This window comes from Phyllostomus hastatus, unplaced genomic scaffold, assembly GCF_019186645.2.
Source record: "Phyllostomus hastatus isolate PE091 unplaced genomic scaffold, TTU_PhHast_1.1 phas_contig_62, whole genome shotgun sequence".
Lineage (NCBI taxonomy): Eukaryota > Metazoa > Chordata > Mammalia > Chiroptera > Phyllostomidae > Phyllostomus > Phyllostomus hastatus.
Genome location: NW_025333921.1, coordinates 8,204,620 through 8,218,425, shown reverse-complemented (window position 1 = coordinate 8,218,425; position 13,806 = coordinate 8,204,620). Strand labels below are relative to the sequence as shown.

General features: G+C 34.8%; 1 non-coding gene across 1 annotated transcript; it reads left to right on the top strand.

The window, feature by feature from the left end:
* The first annotated feature begins 4,416 nt into the window (after positions 1-4,416).
* LOC123825344 lies at positions 4,417-4,523 on the top strand. The gene has a single exon (XR_006786885.1). It is a non-coding gene; the product is annotated as a U6 spliceosomal RNA (small nuclear RNA).
* Positions 4,524-13,806: the final 9,283 nt, after the last annotated feature.

The window sequence follows — 13,806 nt, the reverse complement described above, 5'->3', positions numbered from 1 at the left end:
TGTATGGTTTTGGGTCTAATATTAAATCTTTGATCCATTTTGAATTTATTCTTGTGTTTGGTATAAGAAGGTGGCCTAGTTTCATTTTCCTGCACATATCTGTCCAATTTTCCCCAAACCAATTACTGAATAAACTATCTTTAGCCCATTGTTTGTACTTGCTTCCTATGTTGAATATTAATTTTCTATAAAAGTGCAGCTTTATTTCTGGGTTCTCTATTCTGTTCCACTGGTCCATGTGTTGGTTTTTATGCCAGTATCAGGCTGTTTTGATTACTATGGCCTTATAGTGTAGTTTGATATTACATAGCATGCTTCCTCCAACTTTTTTCATCTTTTTCAGGATTACTGTTGCTATACAAGGCCTTTGGTAGTTCCATATAAGTTTTGGAAATATTTGTTCTAGTTCTGTGAAATACATCACTGGAATCTTGATTGGAATTGCATTGAAGCTATAGATTGCTTTGGGTAATATGGATATTTTAATGATGTTAATTCGTCCTATCCATGAACATGGTATGTGCTTCTACTTATTTGTATCTTCTTCAGTTTCTTCACCTAATAATATAATGCCAGAGTCATATGACAATCATAGGTTTTTATTTTACAACACTGTAAGCTATTACCTTTTCCATTTCCAATAGTACAAAGTTATTGTACTATTTTAGGTGTATGAGCACTCCCGTTGCTTTACATCTTCACCCTCACTTAGTATTTTGTGGTTGTTGTTGATTAAAATGTAAACCATTTAATAGGCATATGTGGTATCTTATTGTAGCTTAATTGATATCCTCTAATTACTAATGATTTTGCACAAATATTTGATCCATATGTATCTTCTTTGGTAAAGTATGTGATTAAATTTTCTGCTAATTTAAAAAATTATATTGTTTCTTTTCATATGATTGAATTTGAGGTGTTCTTTATATGTGTTGAAATAAATGTATATATGTTAAGTGTTAGTATTGCAAATATTCTCTGCTACTCTGTAGTTTGCTTTTCATTTTCTTAACAGTGTTTTTAAGGAGCAACAGGATTTTTTATATTTAGCATAAAAAATTTGTGTTTTTTTCTATTTTAGTGATGATATTGTGCCATATTTAAAAATAATCTTTGCCTAGGGAAAAGCCACAAAAATTCATATCAAGTTTTCTTCTAAAAGTTTTACAGTTGTGGATTATGCACTATTTGTTGAAAACACTATTCTTTGTCCACAGAAATGTGTTTGAACTTTTGACAAATATCAATTAACCATACATGTATGGGTCTAGTTGTGAATTCTATATTTTGATCTATGGATCTAGTTTGAAACTCTACACTGATCTATATTTTTATCTTTATACTAGTACCGCATTCTACTGATTCCTATAACTTTATAACATATCTTCCAATTTTGCTATTTTACAAAAGTTCTTTTGTTTACTGTATTGGTCAGGGTTCTGTAGAGAAGAAAACTGATAGAATATTTATGTGTGTGTGTATCTCCTGAAAGTTCTCCAAATCTGCATGTTGAAACTGCAAGCAGGTGACTCAAAGCCTGGCAGTCTTGGTATCCAGGAATAGCTGATGTATCAGTGAGTCCTAAAGCAGGAAAAGGGAATGCCCTCGTTTTAAGCAGTGAGGCAGAGGAATTCTCTCTTACATGAAGAATAGTCATGCACTTTGTTCTATTCAGAAATTCAACAGATTGCATGGAGTCCATCCACATTAGGGAAAACTATCTGCTTTGCTCAGTCTAACAATTTAAATGTCAGTCTCATCTGAAAGCACCCACACAGAAACATCCTGAATAATATTTGATGAAATACTTTGGCATTCTGTGGCCCATCAAGGTGACACATAAACCTAACTGCCCCACTACTGTAGGCCCTTTGCATTTCAATATCAATTTCAGTTCATTGAATTTTATAAAAAAGCTTGCTGGGATTTTGATTGAAATTATATTGACTCTGTATATCAGTTTAGTGAAATTAAAATAAACATACTGGGTCTCTTGACCCATAAATATTGCATGTCTCACTATTGATGTAGGTGTCCTATAATTTCCTAACCAATGTTTTATACTTCTCAGTGCATAGTTCTTGGATCTATGTTGCTGTTGGAATTGTCTCTGGTAGTTTGTATTTTTTATGCTGCTGTAAGTGGTACTATTTATTTCTAATACTTGTAATTTGTGTGTATGTGTGTGGCTCTCTCTCTTTCATATAAGTCTTAACAAAGGTTGATCAATTTTGTGAAAGAACCAACTTTTTTCATTGTTTTTGTTGTTTTTCTATCACTGCTTTCTACTCTTATTTTTATTATTTCCTTTTGTTCATTTACTTGTGGTCCATCTGCTTGTATTTATCTAGTTTTTCAAGGTAGTATCAAACACACATACAATAGAAACCTTTATTCTGTTCTAATTTAGATGTTTACTGTTATAATTTCTCCTTTTGCTTTAGAAGTACCCAGTGAATCAGTATGATGTGTTCTTATTTTCACTCTTTGAAAGTATTTCTAAATTTCTTTGATTTCTAATTTGATTCATGCGTTATTTAGAAGTACACTATTTAATTTTTTTTAAGATTTTATTTATTTATTTATTTTTTTAGAGAGGGAAGGGAGGGAAAGAGAGAGAGAGAGAAACATCAATGTGTGGTTGCTGGGGGTTATGGCCTGCAACCCAGGCATGTACCCTGGCTGAGAATCGAACCTGCGACACTTTGGATCGCAGCTCACGCTCAATCCACTGAGCTACGCCAGCCAGGGCTAATTTTCAAATATTTGAAATTATCTTTTAATTAATGATTTTTAAATTATTTACTTCATGGTCAAATAAATCTGTACTATTTGAATCCTTTTGAATTATATGAGCTTTGTTTTATCACATAAAGTAGACTGCATGTTCTTCATAAACGTTCTATGGGCACTGCAAAAGGACATACATTCTACTGTCTTTAGGTAAAGTATTCTATAAATATCAATTTGATTAACTTGTTTAATATTGTTGCTCAATTCTTTCTAAGTCCTTCCTAATTTTCCTGTCTATTTCCTGTCTATTTGTCTGTAGGTGCTAATGTGGATTTGTCTACAAGGTCTTCCAGAAGTCATCCAGCCATGTAATATGAAAATAGAGACATTTACTGAAGAAGATACCAGATACAAAACAAACATTGTACATAAACAATGATGCCACAGTCCCCTTCAAAGTAGGTACCTTGGGACCTCACACAGTTCTCCCAATCACCACCAGCTGCCCTGTCATATTTTCCTGAATCTCTTTGACAGTCTGATATCTTTTCTCTTTCACAGATGATTTTAATTTTGGAAAAATTTAGAAGTCACAGGATTCCAAATCTTGGCTGTAGGGGAGCTGAGTCACCTGGGTGATTTGATGTTTTGCAAAAAAACTCTGCATGAGATGTGATTTGAGAGCATGCACATTGTTGTAATGAAGCTGCCAATCACCAGTTGCCCATCGCTGCAGCCTTCTGAATCATCCCAAAAGTTTCCACAGAGGAATGTCAAACTTAACACAAAACTTGATGCACATTTGCTGCTCTACTCACTTAGTCATTTTGTATACAACAACCACACGGTACGTATTCTCACTGAATGGTGTCTACCACCCCCACCCATCACTAATATAGTGATGTCATCCTTGTTCACACATGCCTATTCCAGTCCATTCTCCTACACTGCCAGGTTACACTGACAGCCCATGGAATGTTCTCATTATATTAACGATGGATAGACTTTTTCTGGACAGACATTGTATTTCTTTTTTCAGTTTTATCAGTTTGTGCTTAAATATTTTGAATCTTTCTTATGAGGTGCATAAATATCTAGGACTCTGTTTTGTGTATTTTTTGATGAATTTATCCTTTGTCATTGTGCAATTATTCTCTTTACCCTTTGCTCTAAAATCTAGTTTGATATTAATAGAAGCACCCTTATTTTCTGAAAGAAATAGCGTAGTATGTTTTTTTCATTATTTTACTTTTAACTTTTTCTAATTATATATTCGATGTGGTTTTCTTGTATGCAGCATGTAGTTGGGTCTTGCTTTTTATTGTGTACAAATGACAGGTTCTGTCTCTTAATTGGCATACTTTATTTTGATTATTGAGAATGCTGCATTTAAATCTACCATTTTGCTCTATTTTCTGTGTGTCCATCTATTCTTCTTTTTCTACTTTATTTTAGACAAATTAAATATTTTTAAATCTAATTTTATCTCCATTGTTGGTTTTTTGTGTTTTTAATGATTGTTTTAAATTTATATACACCTTTAACTTATCACACGTTGCCTTTAAGTGATTTTATATTACCTTATGTTTAATATAGTAACCTCTCATAATTGTATATTTGCATTTATCTCTTCCTAGACTTTGTGTTATTTTCATTGGAGAAAAAGAGAGAATAACTGTTCCTGTGCTTGCTTCAGCTTCACATATACTGAAACTGAAATGATGCAGAGAAGATTAGCATGGCCACTGCACAAAGATGACATGCAACTTCATGAAGTGTTCCATATTTTTTAAATGAGCAAATTAACTTGCCTTTTGCTTCTAAAAAAATGTAGCCCTTGACATCAAGGGACTAATCTGATGCTTGTAGCTAAGACTTGATGTTATTACAAACTGAATAATGACATATTATGTTTTCTATTTAACATAACAATGTGTCAAAATGTCTATATAAGGTTACTCTGAGATCATGATGAAATGAGACAAAAGCCTGGTCACTAGGAAATTCAGAAAATACTAAACATCCCTCATTCTCACTAAGTGACTTTATCAATTACAGCTTTATTCTTTATTTTTCTGTCCTCCTATATTCTCTCTCCTCCTATAGAAAAGATTTATTGATATGCCCCATCATACAGTTGTCCTGTTTCTGACAACACCTAATCAAGAATAAACCCCTACTTTTTTAGTACCTACTCCAAATTACCCATACAGAGCCTAAACACTATAGTGTTGTTTTTTTTTTTTTTGATATCCCAATTACTAAAGCACTTAATAGTTCCCGAAGCTGTGTTCCAATCACTGCAACAAGTAATAAATGCAAGGTGTTCAACTGCAAGTTCTCTCTTGGTGGTCAGTGGTTGAAGGGCATTGATATTTTATATCTTTTCTTCTACATATGTTATAAAACAAGATTACTGTGTGAGAATGTCAAATCAATAAAAATGCTTAAATGTTATCTTTGAGAATAAAAATTATGATTATTTGGCCACCATTTTGATATTAGCTTATAAAAATTAGAAGGTAAACCACCTATGACCTGTACTCCTTGATAAATGATCAATAAATATATGTACTCAGTAATATCTCCAATATGCCCAAGCAATTCTTTTTATAATAGAAAAAAGCTGGAAAGAATGTTTCCATCAGTACACAAATGGATAAATAAATGGCAACTTGTTCATATAGTGAACATCAGTGAAATACAGGTGCATGCATCAAAATGAACAAATTTCCTATTCAATTGGTGGAAAATGTACCAATACGATATAATTAAATATAAAGAGTAATTCATACAATGCTAAACAGTATGTGGTTGAGCATGCATAGATTTATTCAAAATTATAACCACAAAATTCTAAACACCATGTTCTGATAAGTGGTTTATCTGTGGGAGAAAAGAGAAAAAAGCTGGAATCAGAGATAAATACTCATCATAAAAAGGCCTCAAGAAAATAATTATTTTGCCATTTCTTGGCACCTAATTGGGGTTGTGAATTAATGAGCTCTTACATTTTTATCATGCACAAACTATGTATGGGGGTGTTCATGTTATATACATGAATATTTTCTTATAAGAGAAGTATTCACTTTTACATGTTAACAATACAATCCTAATTTGAAAATAAGGTAAAAATGACTGTGTAATCTTTAAGGACCACACTAGGGCATTTTCTAACTAGGCTGCCTGAGTACATGAGACTGTCTCACTCATTGGATGAATTTACACTTTGAACAATTGCTTGGGGCTGGCATAGTTTAGAATTCTGTAAAACCTAACAAGGGTGATGTTTTGTTGTCCACTGAGGAGAAGAGAACTCCAAAAGCTTAGCAAAAATCAGTTGTTTGTAACTTACTAGTCTCACTTTATTATTCCTTTTCTTCACTAACTGTATAAAATGATCATTCTCAGATCTCTAAACTAGCTTTGCATTCTGCTGATTCCCTCAGTAAGTAACCAAAACTTGGATACATGCATTTTCTTTGCTTGAGCATCATGTTTTCAACACTTTGAGAATTATAACTAACTCTTATAGAAGTCCCACTGAGATGTTACTCTCACTGGATTGGAAAGCAGCTCATGGACTGAGGAAATTACAAGTACAACTTTGAAGTCTCTGGCCTTCCTGATCACTGAGTTACTGCTGAGTTGTAGCAGAATGGCCTTATTTTCAAAGCTTTGTACATTAATGTCTAATGACCTAAGATATATTTATATTTCAAAAATTATAAGATATAAAAACCTATTAGTGCTCTGGCTGGTGTGGCTCAGTGGATTGAGTACCAGACTGAGAAGCAAAAGGTTTGCTTTTTTGATTCCCAGTCAGGGCACATGCTTGGGTTGAGGATCCCCAGTTGGGGCTACATGAGAGGCAACCACACATTGATGTTTCTCTCCCTCTTGTTCTCCCTTCCTATCCCTCTGTCTAAAAGTAAATTAAAAAAAACTTAATAGTAATGACTGAAAACTGGTGAAAGATAGTTAAGGCCTTGCTATTCTGTTTGTTATTTTTCAGATACGAGTCTGAAATATCAAGTCTGGCTTAATTTTTGGAGTTCAGGGTGATTTGTGCCTCCAAATTCAGAGCCTTGTCCATCTGGTTCTGGTGGGACTCTTGTCTTTTTAGTTCTGAAACATGTATACTGTCTGTCATGCCACTATTTCAATGTAAAGATCTGTGAAGGCTTAAAAAGACAAAATTAGATAATAAACTTTGAGTGTAAGATAGTGTTTCCTCTGTTTAAGGAATTTCATAATTTCATGGGTTGGGGAGCTTGGTATCACAATGTAAGTTGGAGAGAAAATGTTTTATAACTAAAGAAAAAGTGAAATTACATATTTATATACAAACAGACACATACACACACACACACACACACATATATATATATATATATATATATATATATATATATATATATATATATATATCAAGCCATATAATATGATAGAGACATTTATTTGTATCTTGTACCTTGAAGAAGATACAAGAAACATTGTGCACAGGACAATGATGCTCCAGTCCCCTTCGAAGTAGGCACCTTGGGATTTCACACAGTTCTCCCAATCGCCATCAGCTGCCCTGTTGTATTTTCCTGAATCTCATTGATGGTCTCAAATCTCTTCCTTTTCAAAGGTGATTTTAGTTTTGGGAAAAGCCAGAAGGCACAGGGCACCAAATCTGGGCTATAAGTCACCTGGGAAATTTGACCTGATTTGACCTGATCATTATATTATCCTGATGAAGCTGCCAGTCACCAATTGCCCATAGCTGCAACCTTCTGAATCATCTGAATAGTCTCCATGAAAGAATGTTCAAGCTTCACACAAAATTTGATGCAGATTTGCTGCACTATATACTCAGTCATTTTGAATGTGACAACCACACAGTACATATAGTCACTCAATGGTGTCTACCCCTCCTCATTGATTAGTACAGTGAAATTGTCATTATTCACACATGCACATTCCAGTCCACTCTCCTTGGCTACCAGGTTACACTGATGTCATGAAAACCATTCTAGTTATATTAACAGTGGTTGGACGCTTCCCATACAGATTCATATGTATGTATGTGTGTATGTGTATATTTTGGGTAAAAAATCATGCATTCTTAGAGGTCTTCCTACTTGAAAGTTTTTTTTTATTTATTTTTTGGTCTATTTAACTCCACAGGAGGTGCTCTCGTGTATTTCTGTGCCTGTATTTAATTTCATCTATGGATAAAAGTGTAAAACAGAAGTTGTTAGCTCTTTGTGTTTTTAGGCATTTTATCTGTAAAAGAAAAGAGTCTTCTTTCTTGCTGTGTTAATATTAGGGTGAAGTCTTTTTCTAGAATAAAAAAGACAAATTAGATTATAAATTTCTTAACTTTAAAGCAGTTCCTATTCTGACCACCTAATAAAGGATAAATGTGCATATGAGTCTGATCAAAGTGGTCATTTAAATCAAATGGGATCTAATTTGGGTATACAAAAAAAACAAAGAAGCTAAATGAATACTTTAAATATACTAAGATTTTCAGAAAACAATGCCTTCCACAGAGGCTGCTAGCACAGTCACTACTTTGGAAAACTTTGTGTAGAATATAATAAAATTATTTATTTTTAATTTTAAAGATTGGGTTTGTTTTTTCTTAGAAAAACTAGTTAATACAAAGTTCTTCAGCTTTTGATGTCATCAAGTGGCAAAATAAGAAGTCCCTCAGCCTTTCGTTGCTCCCAGAAATCCTTTTTGTAACAACAGAGAGCAGACAGGAGAATCTCCTCCTGGCCTTTAGGTTGAGAGCCATGTGGCAAAAACTTGAGGACAATGTCTAGGATCTAAGAGTGACCCCCAATTCACCAGCCAAAAAGAAAAGGGGACCTTAGTCCTAGAGTTACAAGGTTATTATACTAATAGCTGAAATGAATTTAGAAGGCCCCAAACTTCAGTTAAGATTATAGTGTTAGCCAGCCAGACACCTTGATTTCAGCCTGCCCACACTGAGCAGAGAACCAAGTAAGCCTTGCCTGGACTCGTGAGTCATGGAGATTGATATACTTCATCTGTGTTATTTTAAGTTAGAAAGAGGGTGGTAATTCATTATGCAGCAATGGAATGCATATAATATTGATACTATATCTTTTTCTACTTATAAATAGATATGTGGAACATATGGTATATACTTGTGAGCTATACTGGTTTTATGTGTAGCATATATATAATTATCATTCTCTTAATTTTCTATATGTCTGCAGAAAAAATTCTTTCAGTTACAACTGTTAATTAATACAAATGATCAAGACTATGATAGAACCAGTGATATTAAAGAAATACAACAGTGTGTTGAAGGTTGTGTATGCATATTTTAATCAATACTGTAGTTTCTGGTTATCAAAGGAAAAAGAGCTAAAAAGACTAATACTTCAAACTTAAAATGTGTAATTGTACTGTGACAGGACATAGCTGAGCAGTAGCTATTCTTAGGCAGGAGCTGACCAGCAGCCATTCCCAGACAGCAGCCACTCCCAGATAAGCGGTTATCTCAAGGTCGTACACTAACCCCCGTTTTAACAGCTGCACTCCTTCCCCTCCTCCTTCTGCCTGTGTAACAAGCATATAAAGGAAACTCCAGCTTGAGCTCATTGCCCAGAATTTGGATTTTTTATGTCCTCTGGGTCCGCATGCGTGAATAAACCCCACTTCGCAAACTCCAAGGCCGTCTGAGTCGTCTTTTCTGTAACAGTACCAGAAGACAAAACAAGATATTAAAAATATCAACTTACAGAAATACAGAAAGTGGTAGAACTGTTGAGGGAAAGTGAACATTTGAAGGAAATTTCTTGCTTATTTATTTACATATTATTTTTTTTAAAGATTTGTATTTATTTTTTAGAGAGGGAAAAGGAAGGAGATAGAAAGGGAGAGAAACATAAATGTGTGTTTGCCTTTCAGCTTCCCAGCTGGGGACCTGACCTGCAACTCAGGCATGTGCCCTGACTGGGAATAAGACTAGCAACCCTTTGTTTGCAGGCCAGCACTCAGTCCACTGAGCCACACCAGGCAGGGTGGACTTTTGGTTTTAAATACCTGAAGATAACAAGTCTTAAAAGAAGCAATGAAATGTGCTAAAATTTTGACAAAATTGGTTCTATTTTGGTTAGATCATTCAAAATAAAAATAAATCTTATGAGTTCTTTTCTGCCAATTTCTATACCACCGCAAGACAAGAATTTTGTTTTCTTTGTTGAAATGATGTGTTGGTTATGGAGTATGTAGTTTGCTCTTAAGGGAAGTTAGTATGTAATCTGCCCAGTTATCAAGACTTTCTTGTAACAATAACTTTATGTGCTTTTATGCTGAATTTGTATTGTCTGAAATTATTTTTAAAGCAAACGTTAGAATTCCCTCACTCCTTAAACAGTTAAAAAGAAATCCTTATAATCATGTTACTTCTGCTGTACTTTTGAAGAAACCATGTCATTTCAAGTAATAGGTTGCCTGATGCAACAGAATAAGAATTAATTATGTGGGATTAAGTAAACTGGTAAAAAAGAAATACGTTTTTTCTAAAAATATATATATTATACTTAGATTTTTTTAAAATCTAATAGTAGCTAAGTGAATAAAAAAAACTTTTTTTTCTTGATCTATACCTAACTCCCATTTTAATAGTCTATGGTTTTGCAAACCATAATAAAACATTTTTAAAAATAATATCTTGTTCTCATCAAACCCTCAAAATTGAGAAAGAAATGCTTTTACCTAGTCTCTTTACTTTTAATGGCTGTATAGATATTTAGATATGTTCAGTAAGAAATTATCCTCCTTTGAATTAGGAAATAATTGGACACATTGATTGTACAGCAAAGGCCCTACTTGGAATTTCATACTTGAGAATGAATATTATTAATAGAAATCAACAAGCCTACCATTAAATGTTGCACTTTGGGTGTCGAAGCAATGTCTACCGAGTTCTTCCAGGACTGTGGTCTGTTACTTGTTCTTGGACTTGTCAGGTCCCTGCTGGTAGATCAGGAAAGTTAGCAGATTTGGGAAAGATCTCTGATGCAGACACCGGCCCACAGTGTCTTCGGCGTTACGGATGAGATGAGACAAATTCACATGGACTACCAAGTCCTGTGGAGAAAAAGGGATGGTACAGCCACTCTCTCAAGAGGAGAGCACCCTGGAGCAGCTCGGCCACTCTCTCAAGAGGAGAGTGCCTCTAACCTTGCCTTGACAAGCTTTTTTTTTTTTTTAAGATTTTATTTATTTTTAGAGTTGGAAGGGAGGGAGAAAGAGAGAGAGAGAAACATCAATGTGCGGTTGCTGGGGGTCATGGCCAGCAACCCAGGCACGTACCCTGAATGGGAATCGAACCTGTGACACTTTTGTTCGCAGCCCGTGCTCAATCCACTGAGCTATGCCAGCCAGGGCCTTGACAAGCTTTTATTGGATTCAATTTGTACAGGAATACAGGGTATATATGTAAAGCTCTTCAATCATTGTCAGGCAGAAATGATTAAACTAGATAACATTCAAAGAACACTGAGGGCTTATTCTGCATCAGGGTCAGATAGTTAAAGGGCCATAAAACTTTGGGGAACAAACTCATTTCATCCTTGGACCCTTATCATTTAAATTTAGGGCATTAGCAAAGCATGTTTCATAGGATTTTATGCATTCTCTCTTAGGCCTGATCACTCCAGGGAACCTGCCATTTCCAGCTCAGGGCCACACCCACCTCCAGCATTGTTTCAAACTTTAGTCAGGCAGGGGAAGTAAGGCAGTCAAGAGATTAGGAGACATCTTGCAGACAGGATGAGGACTCAGGTTATGTCAAAGCAGAAGGGTGAGGGTCCATCACCCCCTTTTCTATAGCTCCCCGAGTTCTTCCGTGAGGGCCCCTTTATGACCATTCCTGTCTTAAGTTGTCCCTCTTTTGAGGAATCTTACCTGTCATTGGCTAACCAGTCATCTTCTCAGGGAAGAAAAAGGGAGCAGAGGTGGTACCCCTACAAGGAAAATAAGCTTTGTCTCTTAAGTGGCTTATGGGCCCAAAGTCCTTTACTCAGCCTTAGCCACTGCGGGGGGTGGGGGGGGGGGGTTAAAGCTTCTGAAACAAGGCAGGGTGGTTCCCAACAGACCTCAAATGAAATAAGTGTAACAAAATTTGTAGGTATAAAAGAGTTTTTTGGTTTTGCCATATATATTGGGTTGGACAAAAGGTTCATTTAGTCTTTTATTTTTTTTTTTTTCCTGTAAGATAGCTCTAGTAGTAGCACTTAGCTGTCTTTAACTTCATTTGAAATAATTTTGTTAGGTCACATTATGAAAGCTGTCATATCAGTGTGCCTTTAAAAAATTCAAAACTGGTGAAGTTTTGTGTAGCCATTTTATTATTGAAGATGGAACAAAATACTCATTTTTAGCATATTATGCTTTATCATTTCAATAAAGGTGAAAATGCAACTGAAACAAAAAATAAAGATTTGTGCAATGTATGGAAAATGTGCTGTGACTGATCCAATGTGTCAAAAGTTCTTTGTGAAGTTTTGTGCTGGAGGTTTCTCAGTGGATGATGCTCCACTGTCCAGTAGTCCAGTTGAAATTGATAGTGATTAAATCAAAACATTAATTAAGATCAATGTTCTGTCATGTGAGAAATAGCCAACATATTCAAAATATCCAAATCAATAAAGTTGTTGATGAAAATGAAAAATGTGTCTGTTATTTAAGGGAAAGAACTAAATGGACATTTCACCTCATCTAATACTTAATTAACACTGTAGGCAAGTATGTGTCAGCCTTTGCTGAGACTGTTTTGGTCACTGGCAATTAAATAAGGAGTATACTATCTAATTCAAGAAAAGTCTGAAGATCTTTAATAGTTCAATGTTTAATGGGATTGAAAGGTAAATTTGCATACCTATCAGTTCTTCTGAAAAGAGGTACTACAGACAATTTGCCATAGTTGTAAAAAGAGTTCTACCCACTAAGCAATTAAGGTAATGTGGCATGGAATAGTGGAAAATAAGGCAGAGTGAAATTTGAAATATTTAGTAATGTCTACCAACTCTTGAATGTGTTCTCTATATTAGGTTCAATGTTAGGCAGTTTAGATGTTATATAAATCCTCAGTATGCTTTTTGAAAGTGAGTCTCATTCCCCTTTCACAAATGTTAAACTGAAGTTGTATAAGTTTCAGGAACTTTCCAAAAGACATACAGCTAATAGAGTTGCAAAGCCAGCCATCAAAGCCATGTCAGATTTGACTAGTCAGGGGTCCTTTCCTTTGAACACTTACTGCAACTGAATTCTCCATTTCTAGAGAAAATATGTCATATAAATTACTTGTTAACCAGTTTGCTTTCTCATCCTTCTGTTTTGATTTATGTACATTTTTAATTATATTTTATTGATTATGCTATTACAGTGGTCCCAATTTTCCCCTTTTCCCACCTCCACCGAGCACTCCCCACTTCCTCAGGCAATCTCCACTCCATTGTTCATGCCTATGGGTCACGCTCTAGGTTTTTTGACTACTCCATTTCCTATACTGAACTGTACAGTCCCATGGCTATTCTGTAACTTTTCTATTTGTAATTCTTAATCCCCTTACCTATTGTCCCATGCCCCTTCCCATCTGGTAACCAGCAAAACCCTCTGCATACCCATGATTCTGTCTCTGTTCTTCTCGTTTGCTTAGTTTGTTTTTTTAGATTCAATTGTTGATAGACGTGTATTTTTTGCCATTTTACTGTTCATAGTTTTGATCTTTTTTCTCTTAGATAAGTCCCTTTAACATTTCATATAACAATGGTTTGGTGATGATGAACTCTTTTAATTTTTTTTCTTGTCCAGGAAGCTCTTTATCTGTCCTTGATTTCTAAATGATATCTTTGCTGAGTAGCGTAATCTTAGCTGTAGATCCCTGCTTTTCATGACTTTGAATATCTCTTGCCAGTCCCTTCTAGCCTGCAAAGTTTCTTTTGAGAAATTAGGTGACAGTCTTATGGACTCCCCTGTAGATAACTAACTGTTTTTCTCTTATGCTTTTAAGATTATCTCTTTATTTTTATTCTATGA